This window comes from Triplophysa rosa, linkage group LG20, assembly GCF_024868665.1.
Source record: "Triplophysa rosa linkage group LG20, Trosa_1v2, whole genome shotgun sequence".
Lineage (NCBI taxonomy): Eukaryota > Metazoa > Chordata > Actinopteri > Cypriniformes > Nemacheilidae > Triplophysa > Triplophysa rosa.
This window is the reverse complement of record NC_079909.1, coordinates 7,400,091-7,416,007: the sequence shown is the minus strand read 5'-3', so window position 1 is coordinate 7,416,007 and position 15,917 is coordinate 7,400,091. Positions and strand designations below refer to the sequence as shown.

General features: G+C 38.2%; 1 protein-coding gene across 1 annotated transcript in view; it reads left to right on the top strand.

Moving 5' to 3' along the window:
* Positions 1–15,917, top strand: part of LOC130571517 (ephrin-A2-like) — a 101,703-nt gene that overhangs the window by 5,481 nt on the left and 80,305 nt on the right. The gene's annotated exons all lie outside the window — the stretch shown is intronic.

Genomic DNA, 15,917 nt, shown 5'->3' with positions numbered 1-15,917 from the left:
CATATAAGTTACGGTTTCAACGAAAAGCAAAGAACCTCTGTAATGAGTAACCTAGGTTCAAAGCTTCATTAAATAAAATAACCCAGAGAGAGTTTGATCCCAGAGCCCATTTCATAGGCAGGTCCCTGTGTTTTCATTTTCAGCGTTAATCAAAGTTACATTACTGCAGGTTGGATTCAAATGTCCCGCTGTGTTTTTAGCCGAGCATTGGCTGAATGGTGGGAAATGATTGTGCTTCTGTAAATTTCTATTGCTGGAGTAACATAACCCTCTCCGCCATTATCTGCGGCATTTTTGCACCCCACCCTGCGACAGAATGACGGCTCGTACGTGAACATTTACACAGATTTGACGTGACATCCAAACAAACCAAAACGTTTTAGTGGACAAACGCTCCACAGCTACAAAAAAAAGAGTAAGGGTGTGTGTTTATAAATCCCCGTGTTTGTTTTTGTTGTAAAGCTAAATATTTTAGGTCACCTGGAATTTGGAGAGCGTTTTGATAGTTTATGCGCTTGCACAGTTGCGCAAAACACATTATTTGTTTTTATTGGTTTAAGTTGTTTTTTTGTCCTTTTATGGTAACATCCCTAATTGTTTCACTTTCGTTTACATTATAGTTTTAGGCTTATATACAGTAGTTAAAGAGAAAGTTTTCAAGTAAGCTTAAGTGTCTCTGTCAGTCAATCTGTCTGTACGCAGTCAAAGTGTCATAACTGAAAGTCCTTAAAGAAACCAGCAGGAGAAGTGCTTTCAATGCGGGCGCCATGACAGTTAGTTTTTCACACTTGTTGTGCGGAGCGTAACATAAACCAGAATTCATTCCCAGGACCTAACTGGGCACCTTATCACCCCCTCGTCCTCACCTCTTTCTGTGCACCGGTTTATTTTAGTCTGTTTTTATACCCGGCAACAGACCCAATCACTACGTCCCCCTGCCTTCTGTATTACTCATACATTTTAATGCCTGACCCACATTCACGTAGCACATTGGCAGTCACGTGCATCCAGGGAGCTCGACACTTGGTTTGAAGTAGGTGCACGTTCACGGGTGGATCTTTCCCAAATTGAAGAAAGCGCAGATGATTTCAAAGCAGCACTGTACAGTGGCTCTGCTGCAAATATACAAGAAAGACTGAGGATTTGGGATTTGTTAAAATACCGTATTGTTTGGCTTTTTTGCAGGTGCCATTGAGTTCTCGGCCAAGTTAGCTCAGGACATGTCTCTCTTTCTGTCTCGGAGGCCTTTCTCATTTAGTCTACAGCATTTATGAGAGTACCAAAAAGCTCTTGTTCAGAATGTGTTCTTGAAGACGCTCTTTTAATACTTTAAATGACTCTTCCCTGTAATGTACAATGAGGCGTTTATCAATGAATGTGTATTTTAATTTATTGACTTTCATTTTCATAATATGTGACTATTGTTAAACTTTTCTGTTTTTGTTTTTTAAATCACTACAGTTTTTTCATGATTTTCTAAGGCTTCGATCAGGATGTACGGACAAAGCATTGTTTCATTCGCTCATAAAACAAATGGCGTTCCCTTAATTCCCAATCGGCCGTAAGAGTAGTTTAGTCAGCTCATTATGTCCCTCTACAAACTCCTCATTTCTCTCCTTGAGTGAGTTTTATTTAGAAATGCACTCAGCCCTCTTCTTGGAAATGGAGGGTAATTTTACGTCCGGATCCTTATTTGTAAAACGGTATGTTGAGGCCCATTTGTACAATGTAATGCTTAAAGCGGCCGGCTTTAATTCTCAGTTATAGCGCTGATAATTACAGTCACGCACTTTAAGCATTATACACTAGCAGAAATGGAATTGTGGGTAAATAAATAGTAGTTAAAAAGGACAGTGCTCAATTTGGCTTTTTACACAGTTCATTTGACATTTTTATTACTGTAGCATATTGGCCCTTAAAAATAAGCAAATAAAAGCAAGCCCGGTTTACGGGAGGCGAAATTACGCCCCGAATTTTTGTTATTTTAGACTTTTCAAAAGTATCATCGGGGAGCATTATAGATTAAAATACTGCTGTTTACTTTGGAGAAAGGAGTTCACAAAAGCCTTTAAGCGCTTCATATCACGTTTCTTACTCGCTGCACTATTTTGAAGTGTATTTTTAACGTCAGATGTTTTCTGTTTCCAGCTGTACTTTTGAGGACACGTAGCAGTTTTATTCTTTTCACTTACAATGGAAAAATGTGATGACAGATATAATTTGTTGAAACACAGCTGCAGATAGGCCTACTATTAAATGCAAAATATATATTTTTAAAAATTGAATGGGATATTATTTTAGTGTGGGAACTCAAAGCAGACATTTTGCATACGTTTTTTGAATTCTTATGAAAAAAGTACATTTACCAAAATATTTTTTACAAAAACAAATATTTTACCAAATGCCTCAAAATTGTTTTCAATAAAATTGTCCACAAATTATTCAGAATTACTTTTTATTCAGCTGCATAGTTTTTTACAGTGTAAAATAAAAAAATAAAAATATTACACGAAATAACAAAATATAACTATATTGTTACTACGAAACAATATTAACCTTTGTTTTCTGGCAAAACCTTCACTGTGTCACATAAATACTATGTAAAATGTACACAGTATAATCGGCAAGTTTTAAGAGGATTAAATAAAGTTTAGCAGAATTTGATTCCTAATCTTGGAGTCACTCAGGAGGCTTTCATGTGATCCAAACCATGTTTTATTTAATCTATTTGGCGTCTGACTTCATCTCTCCTCACTGGAATTATCAGACAAGTGTTGATGCGTTCTGTTGATTCACCTGTTTTCACTTTGCGAATGTCTCTTTATACCAACGCGGGTGTAGAGTCGCTGAACACATGGTCCTGTCTTTAAGCGTGAGGGAGGAGCCGCTCACACATCACAGCGGGCCTTGACCTTCAAATAACTCGAGATTTCTAAAGTAAAAGAATAGGAAAGAAAGCAGACATGTGAAAAGTATGACATCGACCCATTAGTCATCTGGGAGGTTTCGCTCTTGAACCTGCAGATACGTCAAACCTGTCATTCTTGCAGAACCAGAGAAAAGCCTTGTTATGTGGGAAGGTGTTGGCACAGCAGGGACTTTGGGTTGGGACCAATCTATGAGGGAAAATGGCCGACCCTTACCCTAAATACCTGCTGTACGCCCACTGCCAGGGTTAGTGGGACAGTTTTGAAATGCGACGTAGCTGTTTCACCTCACACTTGTTCTCCGCACACCATAAACCATGTGGTTCAGTGAAGTTAGTCTGTGTCTGTTGGCTTTAAAACACAAGCAGTACAGCTATGCTTGGCACAGATTCATATAAGTCATTGAAGTCAACATTTTAGTTAACTCCGGCTGAATTTTGCACTGTGAAACAAAAAATCAAAATCCTGCGCTGCTCTTAAGTTTAATTTATGCTATAACAAGTTAAATATGTTATGATGTTTAGAAAGCAGTATTTAGGGATGTAACAATATTATCAATATCGTGTTATAGCAATAGCAAAATTGTCTCAATATTATCGTGGGGACATGACTGTATGAAACGTTAGGTCTTCTGGACCTAACAGAGAATGCTAGAAAAAATAATAGATGTTGCCTTTGGCAAGGTCCATCTGGTGCAGTTATTTTATTTGACAAAAGGGATTTTTAGGTCATTAGACCCATCTCATACTATAACCCATACCTCTAAGCAACAGTTATGATTAGAGGATAAAGAAAAGAGGATGCTTATGGGACGTTTTTAAGTCATCATTTGTCATTTCAAATATTGCAATAAAAATTGTACCGTGGACTTCATACCGAGGTATTATCGTACAGTGAGTTTTTTGTACAGTGAGTTTTTTTTTTACAGTGAGTACATCCCTATTTATGTAGAGAACACACGGTTTTGTTAGTTGTTGTTTTTTCGTCGGTAGAGCAATGTACAATAGACTAAAGGTAAATAAGTGAAGACAAACAAATCACACTATTTATTATAAAATTATTATTTTGTGTTTCGACGTAGAACGAACATTATACTGCTTGTCAAATGGAGATTGTCAACAATAATTTTTATTATATATGTACGTTACATGTACGTATGTGTAGACAAAAAACATGCAAGTTGCTAAATGCAAACTAGGTTTTGTGTTGGGTTAAGTTACAATTGATTGATTTTGTTATTAGTGGTGAAAATCTCCTCAACAGGACACTAGGGTTGTCATTAAACTATTTTAGTTGAGGGGGTACTATAGCTCTGTGGCATGAGTCAGCATGACCAAAATAACATCTTTTTTTTTAACCAGTGCCACAATTTTTATAAGCATTTACTGAATTTAACACTCTGCATTTTTATTGTTTGTACAGGAACAGCTTTGGTTTACGTTGTTTTATAACTTGAGTTCAAAGGGTTAAAGAATTTTCAGTTTAAGGCAAATGCTTTGTGGATGGTTCAGGTCGAGTTGATTGACCAAATTTAAATGCATGATTTCTGCCACAACAATTTTTTTCGTCAATCACTATTACAAAATCACTAACAATAATCATGCAACATCTTGCTCAAACATGCTCAAATTTCGTGAGGCCACCTTTGATATTTTTCTAATGGTAATGCCATATTGGCAAATTCAGAAGTGGTACAAAAGAATACAAGAATCACAAGCACAGAGCACAATATAATATTTAGACTCCTAAAAAAATATTAGATGCTTTCAGAATGTCAGCGAGTGCTTTTTGGACACGTCCAGTAGCCCACGAGGAGGGACGGCAGTCCGTTGTGTTCAGACGGCTAAATTATTTTCGAAGTTGCTTTTAGGGACAAACTGCTGTTTTCATCTGGAACTGGAAAGTGGACAAGAAGGTTGGTGTCTGGACCCCTTCTGGTCACAAGCACAAAGCCACCAGCGCCTGAAGAAAGTGACATTTTAGAGGTCCTCTGATGATAGAGTTGCGCGGTGGACACTGCTGAGATCTGCTGGAGTGTGCAGAATGAAAATGCATTATTCATGATGAAAAACTTTAGTGTTGCTGCATGAGCTTATTTGCCAAGCAAAAGTTGGAGAGGGGTGTGTTGTCACATTTTTTTTCTCTGGTGAATAATCCTCAATTTTTTTTTCAAAAATCACTTATTGCATACTATTGTATAGAACAAAACAACAAACATTTCTGTTGTTGATGTAACGGAAGAACATTCACTGACCATTGGAGGTGCATTTTGTCGCAATGGAACCTGCGGTTAAACCTAGTGAGGGCTTTTTTAGCAAAATGTAATTTCTTTTGATACACAGAACATTTCATAAAACAGTAAAATTAACATTAATGTGAAAAATATTGGACTGTTTCTTTGACCAACAATAATAAAAAATATATAAATTATATATTATATAAATAATTATAATCATAATAACTTCCGAATTATATGACAATTTACCTCAATAAAAAGAAAAAAAACATTGTATTGCATTAAAACCTAATAGATGCTAATAGCCCTTGTGTGACAACTAACCCCAGTCAGTTTTTAAGGTAATTGCGTTGAGTTACCAAATACCATCAAAAAGTTATGCAGTTACTTTTTTGACTTGCACGGTTTGAAAAGTAATACTATGCACAAAAATATAATTTGGAATTGCAGCATCTACAAATCCATATTTAGCAGATGGGAAATGTTGTGTGTGCATAATAACATCCATCACGCCGCAGTAACAGCCACGTTTTTATGGTGCCATCAACATCCGCCGCATACTGTACATGACTGTATAAGTTATGCTGAATTATGTCCTGTGTAAAACTGTGAGGATAAAAACAACTTTTTTCTTCTCAAAGTGAAAACTTTCTAGCGACACTGTGTGTTTATGATAGTAAAATCAGTTTTATTCTCTTGCTGTCTGTTTATAAAGACAGGAAGACATGGAACGAGTGGTGTGCATTGTTCGTGATGGGCATGATGTGACGTGCGGGCGGCGCTGCACATGCCTAAATCAGCCCTAGAAATGCCTCGGCTGCCTCCGAATGTAGGTTACTGTGACAGGGAAAACAAAAACCTCCAAATCTGAATTCTGTGTGGAGAGGCTATGGTACCTCTGGCCAAAGCAGAATCTATAATTGTAAAATGAGCGAAAATCAGATTAATCCAGCCAAATATTAGGATATCGCTGAAGTGCTTAGTGGTTTGGGACGTATGTCTTAAATGTTTCAAATCCTATTTCCTAGCGAATTTGGGGAGCAAGGCTGCAATGGAGTTACCTTTGGGTTGTATCTTATCTTTATACGCCTCTGCTGTACATAAGTTGCTATTCAGCTTCAGTCGGTCACTGTGTTCAATCTACCTTCGCGCTAAAAGAACTGTCAAATAAGTGTAGGATAAAACCCATTTGACAGCTTTTAAAACCCCCTACAGAAGTGCTAGAGAAGTACTTATCTTGCATTTTCCACACCATACGAGTACATTATTTGAGCGTGAGATGGCTTATCCTGGCGCAGGTGCGATCGTGGATTGATGTGTCATCTTTAGAGACGGCAGGAAGATTACCTGGCCTGTGTTGTGACTTTAAACAGGATTAGCCATCTCGACTCATGTGCTATGCTAACAGGATTACAGACTTCCTTTACTGTCCCGTCTCGATGTTCGGATCAATTATAGTCCAGAAACAAAGGTGTTTAGTCACCGAACACACCGCATGGTTTTTTGCAAACATGTAGCGCTTTAGGTCAACCTGTTTTACTTGTGCAACGTGAGATTTATAAGCAGGATATTTCACTGGAAATCATGAAAAATTGTCTATTTGTGATGTATCTTGGTTGAAAGGAAGAATAAGGAGATGGTGACGGCACTTTTTTATGAAATAATAAACAGTTTATCTTTGGAATAACTCGCAGGGGTGAATCGTGCACAATAGGAAGGGGAATGTGTATTAGGAAAGTCAATAGGGTCTGAGTTCATGTTGATTTTAATCAACCCAACAGCATATTTGCTTTGAATTTTGGTGTAATTGAATATGGCTGTGGTCTTGAGACGTTTTTGGGCTGTGAGTACATAGTGTCATTGTGAACGTGAATGATTTCCTAAGCGAATGAGACATCAGCGATGCTCTCCGTTCACATGATGTTCTGATTATCGCATGCATCATGTTCTGTGCTGTATGACAAGGGCTGAAGACAACTGACAGGACTGCGGTCTTTCTGAAGGCCAAACACACAACATCCCAAGAGAGATGTGTTTTTAAGACAAGGATTTTACCTTGGAAAGACAAACTCCTCCAGAGGTCTTTTCTCAACTCGTTGATTATAGGGGCAGATAGAAACTATATGGTTTCCAATAAAGAAAGATGATCATTGGAAATTAATTAGTAAGTTATTTTATATATTGTAATGTTTAAGTGTTAAAATATTTGTAAAGTCAGTTACATCTTTATATAATCATCAAAATTTTGGATGAGGATTTTAGAGCCTTTTTATGTGTGTTAACATACAGTATGTAGTTAGTAGAAATCATTTCGAGCTAAAATGGGTTCACCCAAAATAAAAAATTCTGTCATCATTTACTCACCCTCGAGTTGTTCCAAATCTGTATAAATTTCTTTTTCAGATGAACACAGAGAAAGATATTTGGAAGAATGCATATAACCAAACAGTTCTTGCCTACTCATGACTACCATAGTAGAATAAATTGCAATGTTAGTCAAAAGTGCCCCAGAACTGTTTGCTGTCCTACATTCTTCAAAATATCTTCTTTTGTGTTCAACAGAACAAAGCAATTTTTCCTCAATGGTGGCCAAGAACTGTTTGGTTGCAAGCATTCTTCCAAATATCTTTCTCTGTGTTCATCAGAACAAAGACATTTGGAACTACTCGAGGGTGAGTAAATGAAGACAGAAATTTCGTTTTTTTGGGTGAACTATCCTTAATGTAGTTTTAGTTCAATAGTGAATTCTAGGTTTAATTTTATATTTTATACATTTTTGTACTATTGTTGTGTGTTGTGTAGTATCATTGTATATGGTGGAGATCTGTCAAAAATCAAAGATGTTTTTTGTTCATTTTAAAGTTAACTGTATCGCTCTCTTTCTAGAGAGTTTAACCTCAGCACCGCTTAATGATTTTCAGTTCGATTTTTTTCCATCACAAGGGAACGATTCACACTTTTGCATTAAAACATCCGTGATCCAGATCTCACAGACTGCACCTCTAAATCAAAACCGGGCAATCTGGAAATCATCAATGCTAGGCCGCTCCTATATCTGTTTAACTTTTTTCAGTCATTTTTGATTATTAATCACCTAAGTGTTCCGAATTTCCTTATTCACCTCTTGTAAACGAAAGCCTAATAGTGGGTGTGTTGACGCAGACAAATCATCGGGTTTGTCGGTTTCTTCATTAAACTTTCAGTGGAAATGGATGAAACTTCTGAACTTAACCTTTTCTCATCTGTAGTTTGACCCAGATAGTTAATTATGATGGAGAATTCTCCCCAACACGGAGGCCAGACATAAGGTCAAATGCACCATCCATTTCTATCCGTTTTCTTCCAGATGTTTAGAGTTCAGTGACAATGGCAACAATCACAGGAGATTCAGTGTCATTAACCTCTTATTCCATCACCATTAACCCTCCGCCGAAAAAGAACTAAGCCAAACACATCACTGAGACACATAATCTGTCTATATTGCTGTCAGATCCTAATGTCTTATTTTTGGGTCACGCAGATGTGGCATTTCATCATGGCTTGTGTGGTGGAAATACTTTAGTTTGCCGGTGTCTCTAGGGATGGGTCACAACAGTTGACTAGTTATCCAACAATGTGCTAGTCGTTTGGTGAGGTCGGCTAGATTTTTTTCTTAGGTAGGGTATATTTTCAGTATTTTATTTAGTGTGCTGACAATTTTAAGATGTTAGATATTTAGCAAAATTAAAACCCGGTCTAAAGAAATTAGTCCCCTTTATAGTACTCGCACATTTAGACTAATATTTCTGACCCTTGTGTTGTGTTTTACACGTCCTACCATTTACTATCGAAATGTTTGGTAATGTTAAACAGCCCAAGTTTTAGAAACATGTCGCAAGACCCCTGCATGATGTTTCATGTCATGGCACTCCGTCGACCGGATTTCTTATTTAAACATTCCCTAAGAAATACAATGCCTGTCAAAAGTTTTACAACAGTTGACTGAAATGTTTCTTATTATCTTAACAAGGTTTTGATCTAAAGGTGTGTGCTTAAATATCGGGAAAGTGTTTCATAGCCAAAAATTGTGCAAATAAAAACTTGTTTTTTCATTATGAACTACAATTTTATTTTTAATTAATTTTAATAATGAAAAAAGGGTTGCCAGTAAGAGCACAGAATAGATGGGAACCACCGAGAAAACATTCCTGCAAAAAGCTGACTGCAGTAAAGATGCTAAAATATATAATATAACAAGTTTTACTTTTTTAGTTTAGAATTACTTACTCGCAACATAATTGTCAAAGTACCCTTTGTGTTAATGCACAGTTTTGATGTGCTTACTATATTTGAATGAAACTGACTAAGTGTTCTAAAACTTTTGATCGGTAACGCATATTAATGGTCAAATCCAAAACCAGTTTGATTATACACCTATTTAGGCCACCCACCAATTATTTCCAATGTGCATTGGAAAGATGCCCAACCCCCTGCATCCCTTACTGCACCATTAACTGCATCATCCCTTAGCCATGCATCTGTTCCACATCTCTGCCTGTTGGTCTTTAGCAACTCTGCCTGTCAACACATCGCATCCCGCAGATTAGCTATTTTCCCCATTCGAGAGCCTCCCTCTTGGACACACCGAGAGTTAAACATTCGCTCGGCCTGGACACTGTCCAGATCTATTCACGACAGCTAGTGTGGAAAACGTCATTCCATACACTCCATTACCAAGCACTCTGGGAAAATGTTTTTTTTTACCTCTTAACGGTCACAGGACTCTTTGCCGAAACCTGTAGGCAGTGGTCAAAAGACCGTTTGCTCACTAGACACCGCAGCACTCAGTGCTTTTAAAAGCCCTAGCCTTGTGTCGCTGCCGGGGTCAGGGAAAGAGGGAATTTCATGGGTCATTTGCGTTAGGCGTGGTTGTGAACCATGCTAAGGACTTTTCAAGATGTGATCTCTGTGGGCCTGTATTTGATGGTCTACGACGAAAGTGCGTTCGGGACTTGACCGTAAGTGGGGAGAATTTCAGAGACTGGAAGCTGCCACGTAGATGAACTTGGGATGTTGACTCGTGGTAAGGTGAATGATCTAAAAGTCCAGCGGGCTGGAAAAATGAAGGAGGTCAGTGGATCAGTGTAAGGGTCCTCGATCCGGGTCACAATTTTGGTAACCCCTTGGTGGGGTCTTTGAGATTCCAAACCCAGAGGTATGGTCCCTCGAAGTGGACACGTTTGATGCCCTCCAAAGAGCAGCAGGCTCATTTGGGTTTGATCCTTTACCGTCTCCCTTTCCAAGTGTTAGTAGGTGCTGGCCAGAGCTGTTTTAATCTGTCTGCAGAATGGGCAATTAGGAAATCCTCGGAAGCACCAAGCCACTGAGCCTTTTATTGAAGAGCTCACTCGACACACAGGGATTAAATCAGCAGTGAGAGACTCCACTGCAAGGGTCTTTTCTGCCACATTAGCTTTTACAAAAGGGATTTCTGAAGTCTAGGAACAGCAGCCCCCTCTCCTTCAGTTTCGTCAGAGTTCAGCAGTTGCAATTAACTGAAGTTCCCATAGAAGGTGTGTCCGCGGGGCCGGTCGGCAAGGGCCCGTGCGTCCCCTGCCCGACGCCCATCAGAGCTATAATTAAAGTTGAGACAACTCTCAGTGCTGCCGAGATGGCAGGGGGCTAAAGGCGCTTTGTTCAGGGTCTTTTTTAAGGAAATCAAGCCTTGTTAGTTGAACCAGTCTGCATGACTGATCAGCTTCAACAGACTACAGGGTCTGGATGTGCTTTGTGTGCTAGAGCAGGGGGGTGGTATCAATAAAACGCAATGAGTGCTACTCGGATAACTTCAAACGTCGGTGTCCGAAATGAGCCTGAATCTAATCTGACAGTTATAGAAAGGCAGACTCTTCGATTGTTATTTAAATGTCTGTTTGGCACGAGAAAAAGAAGCCGAATGGGCTTGATGACATCACGTCACCTGAAAAAGGCCAAAGCGTAACAGCTCGAACAAATAGGACGGAGGTATTGTTTTACTCCGGGCTGCTTTTCAATATGTTTACTGTGTCTGAAACAAAAAGAGACATATTTTATCCATTAGACAAAGTTTATTAAATCCATGGCCACTCAGGGGGAAATAGCAGAGGGAATATTGCTCTTTTACAAACAAGTTGGTTTATATTACGATGTATTGCCTCTTTAGCTCGCCGCTCTGTAAACTCGCTAGGTAGAAAGCTGTCCTCTGCAGTGCCAGGTTGGGTCGCAGTGGCACAGAGCACAAGGCTTGTTAATGCTGCCCTTAATCCCTGACTCTCAGGGGGCCCTTTACCCAACACCCACTCTCTCAGCTTGAGATCCCTGGATGGAGAGCGACACTTTCACTGTGGAATAGCCTCAGGCTCTCATTCTGGTCAAAATCACATCCCCACATCACACTGAGTTGAGGCACAACTGTGAAGCAGTGGCACGCTGGAGCACTTGGGTGATATCTGACAGGAAACTTTGTTTTGTGTGCATTGAGCACTGGTGTAATGGGCTCGAGAACACTACTGAGTTTCACAGGTGTAAATTAGTAGTCAACCTGGGTTTTTTAAGGGCTGCAATATCTAGAGAGCAGGCAGGCTGATGACCAGACTTGAACGTGTGTTTGCAGAACTCCACTGGAATTTAAGTCTACGCAAATGTTTAACTTGTTTATTAAATATCTTCGCTGTGCTTCCGAAACCTCGGATGTCCAAATTAACAGTTTTTCAGGAAATGGAAAAATACAATGTACTTTTAAAATGGTTAAATACTATGTTGTCAAAGTTGACAAGCATAATACTTTTTATTGGTTAGCTATTTGCAAAACATAGTGACTTGACTATGGGAAAAAAATAAAAATCATGAGATATGGAGATACTAGGTTTTAGAAAGACCGCAGCGATATGTTAGCTGGTTTGTTTATGGGACGATTAAGAGAGCAGTATACTTTAAGCAATGTTTAACATTTTATTGTGTTTAAATTTATTTAACACAATTATACTAATTTCCCCCAAAATTAGCACACAAAAAGATAAATAAATAAATAAAATTATGTAAAAGTGAAAAGATGTGCACAAAAAAAGATGTAAATAAAGCAAATGTAATTTATACAGTTTTTACCAAATTAGCACTATTGGAAAAATTAGCACTATTGCTAATCGGCTAACCAGGTACATTTATCATCTCATAATGTACTCCAAATGTTGTCTGAATATTCGGCCTGGTCCAAATATTAATCCTTAGTAGTCTACAAGTGACTCTGAAGAGATGAATAACACATGTTGTGCACAACACACCTCCCTGTATTTTTGCCTGAGGTGTCCTGCAATGCTAAAGCTCAATGTGCAAAACATTTGACTGTTTCACTGGATGGTTTGACAGGAATTGTGATGCTGTATTTGCATCTTTCTGAAATTCCCCTATGTATTGCATATGCTAAGAACTTAACGCCAATAACTTTCCAAATGTACGTAAACTGAATAAAATGTGCTGCGTTTTATTCTCAGAGCGGAGGGCTGAAATTGCTTCAAGCCTGTTCATGGAAACACATACTTCGTATGTCGTGAACTTTTGACTACAGTTTGTACCTGGATGCTCAAAATGAATGTTTTGATTATTAGTTACTGGGACTAAAGCTCATATCTGGGAACGCAATGACCTTTCCACAAACTCGCTATGATATTACCGCGCTATAGATAAAGACCCTCTTCTAATGAAAAACAAACAACGCTCTCTTTGTTGTTTTCGCTGGATATGTGATTTGATATACATTGTATAAATTCTGTTGACTTGTATAAAATAAAAGTGTTTTTAGAACCCTTGTGCTCTTCATTGTGGATGGCTTTAGCATGCTGCGTGTAGCCTATTCATAAATCATTTTAAACCAAAGAATAACTGTTGTTCAAATCTGTTCCCCATCCTCGGGGAATGAGACCTAGTTACACACAGGTTCAAGCTATTTGGATCCGAGTAGAAAGAAATGGAATGAATTATGCCGTGCATTTATGTAATGGCTCTTTTAAAGACATGCTTGCCTGATCAAAAAGACGAGGCAGACTCTGGCCTCCCGGTACATTAAAACCGTTACTGTAGATTCTCAGACCCACATTGATTGATAAGTGTTCGTAACAGCAAACACAATGTGTTGCACATGCAAACAGGGCCCCATTTCCGTTGGGCTGTTCGTGCGAGAGAGCGTTGAGAATCTGAAACGCGATATTACAGCTTAAAGCATTTCGTCACCCAGTTCTTACCCTTGGACAGAAATCAGTCAAGACTTTTGCTGGTGTAAATTTCCATCACGGTAACTCAAGGCCAGCGCACAATTCTTCGACATGTATTACACAGGTAGCTGTCAGCTCTGGGCCAGTTCTCCCCTCTTTCAGGGTGTTTTGTGTCGCTCACAGTGGCACTTGGAGTGAGTCTAAATACCGAAAAAGCAAACAGATTGTTTATTGATCTGCATGAAGGCCAAATGGGAAAAAATCTGCCCCTTTGTCTTGCAGAAGGAACTGCCATATGTCACTTTTTTGCCTCTGCTGTGATACCCATGCGTGATGGCTCGTACTCTGGCACAGAACACACATTCTCATGTATCAATGCCTACTGTGGGTATTTTTTCAGCCGAATCACAGTTGCGTGTATGTGTGTGTTTGCGCAAGTGTAGTAGTGTGTAACTAACACCAGTTTGGATACGTTTGAGTAAATTTGGATCCTTTGAGTTTTCTATCTGCATTTCCACTTGTTTATATTGTTAATAAAAAATGTATACTGTAATTATTTTTTTCAAAGCCGAGTATGACCAGATTTGAGAATTTTCACAATAGATATTTAGAAACTATAACATTTAAAGCATTTGGAATAGTATATATTGTCTGCATGTCTAATGTGACCTCTATTAAAATAAGTTATAAATTTGATATTTTTAATGTATGAAGTTTAGTGTAAAATATAAAATGTGAGCTGCAAAATATTTTCTCCCAATATTGCGTTTTAGTGTAAATGTTTGCTCACACTAAACACATTTTTTTTTGCACAAAACCTTATCTGTCTGTTAAAGACTGAATATGGGCAATTCCAGAGACATATTTAGTCAAAACTTGAAATATAAATTCTCAGAGAGTGTATTTATTACCAGTATATTAAATTATCTGTTTATTTTTTACTAAACCATTGATGATAAAGTCCAGACATCAGAAAAAATATATATATTAAAAAAATCATGCGTTACAGAGACAACGTACTTTGTAGGATTTCTGTCAATTAAAATATACAAACCAGAAGCAATAATATACAACAAATGGAGAACAGATGGCTTTTCATACAAAATAGTTTTTTTCATGTTCATGAATGTTCATATTTATGAGGAATATGGTCGGTTATGGATGTGAAAATTCACTTGACTATAGAAAACTATCCTTTTAAAACAAAAGTGCTTTAAAAACATTGAGACTTCACATGGGTATTTAGACCACCTAATATTGACATTTGACTTATCAGTATGGTGAAAACCTTCGGTAAAAACTTGTTTTTTATCTCCCGGTTGACATTTGCTTGAAATTGCCCACATTCATTATTGTCTAAAAAATGTTTGTATATCTAAATGAATAGTTTCACATGAAAAAGACAATGAATAAACAAATATAGCTCCCCAAATTAAATCCAAACAATGGATCAAAGCTTCTACAATATTTTAACTCCCTACAGGACTTCATAGAGATGCGTTTTTACATTTAAAAGCTCATTGTGCATTTTGTCATGTCAGAAATGTGGGTTTGTTGTTAAGTGACTCATAAACTGATTCATGTAAACAAGAAAATGTTGGCTAGGCAAGTCACTTTATAAGATGTTGTTTTAAAAGTTTTATTTCGAGGCCTGATAAACATCATAAAATTTTGCTGCATGTTAAGTGAGTGATTAACTAGAAAATACTCATCTTCACCGACCCATCTGACAACACGACCCCGGTCACAATAAACATCAATACCGCTGCATGCCTCTTTTTATGATTTCCTATGAAAGAGTCCGTCTGTGATTTTCTTTTTAATGTAGCTTTAACCCACCTAGTTCTTCCTTTCTTTTCTCTATATTTTGGGGCGTCCGTACGAGCGGGGCAGAGGACGAGGTAAAGGCAGAGCAATAACGGGGGAGTTAATGGGATTATGCAAATGAGAGCGCTCTTAAAGGGCCCATTTGAAGTGTTTAATGGAGATTATGGAAATGGTTCACTGGCTCCAGCGTTTGGAGTGGAAATGAAAGGAGGTGGAAAGGTTTTGGGAGGAGGTTCGGTGAGGAGGGACACAAATAGATAAATAAATCCAGTTGGCCTGCTTGTCAGCATTGTGGGAGGAGAAGGCGGGATGGCCGACCAGGAGGAGAAGATGGAGAGAGGAGAGAGAATTTTTTTTTCTTCAGTTCATTTCGTTAAACGCTGTCTGATTTAATGTTAATGTTGCAAACTCCTGAAAGTTTGGACGCACTCACAGTCTTTTATTCTCCTCAGGAAGTGCATTTCGTGCTGGGGAAATTGCGGTTTAGAGTCCATCATGGAAGTGATGTTGGCGGCCCCTCTGTGAAACTGGATGTAAAATTCTTGGTTTTGAATCCAGGAAAAAGTCATTGAATAGAAACTTTATAGTTGAGATACTGATAGATCTCTCTGTTTTACAGGAAATGGTGAAAAGTCAGACCACTTAAAATGAGAAAAAACTTTTCGTACAGCTACTCTTTTAATTTTTGCCATGACTAAACTC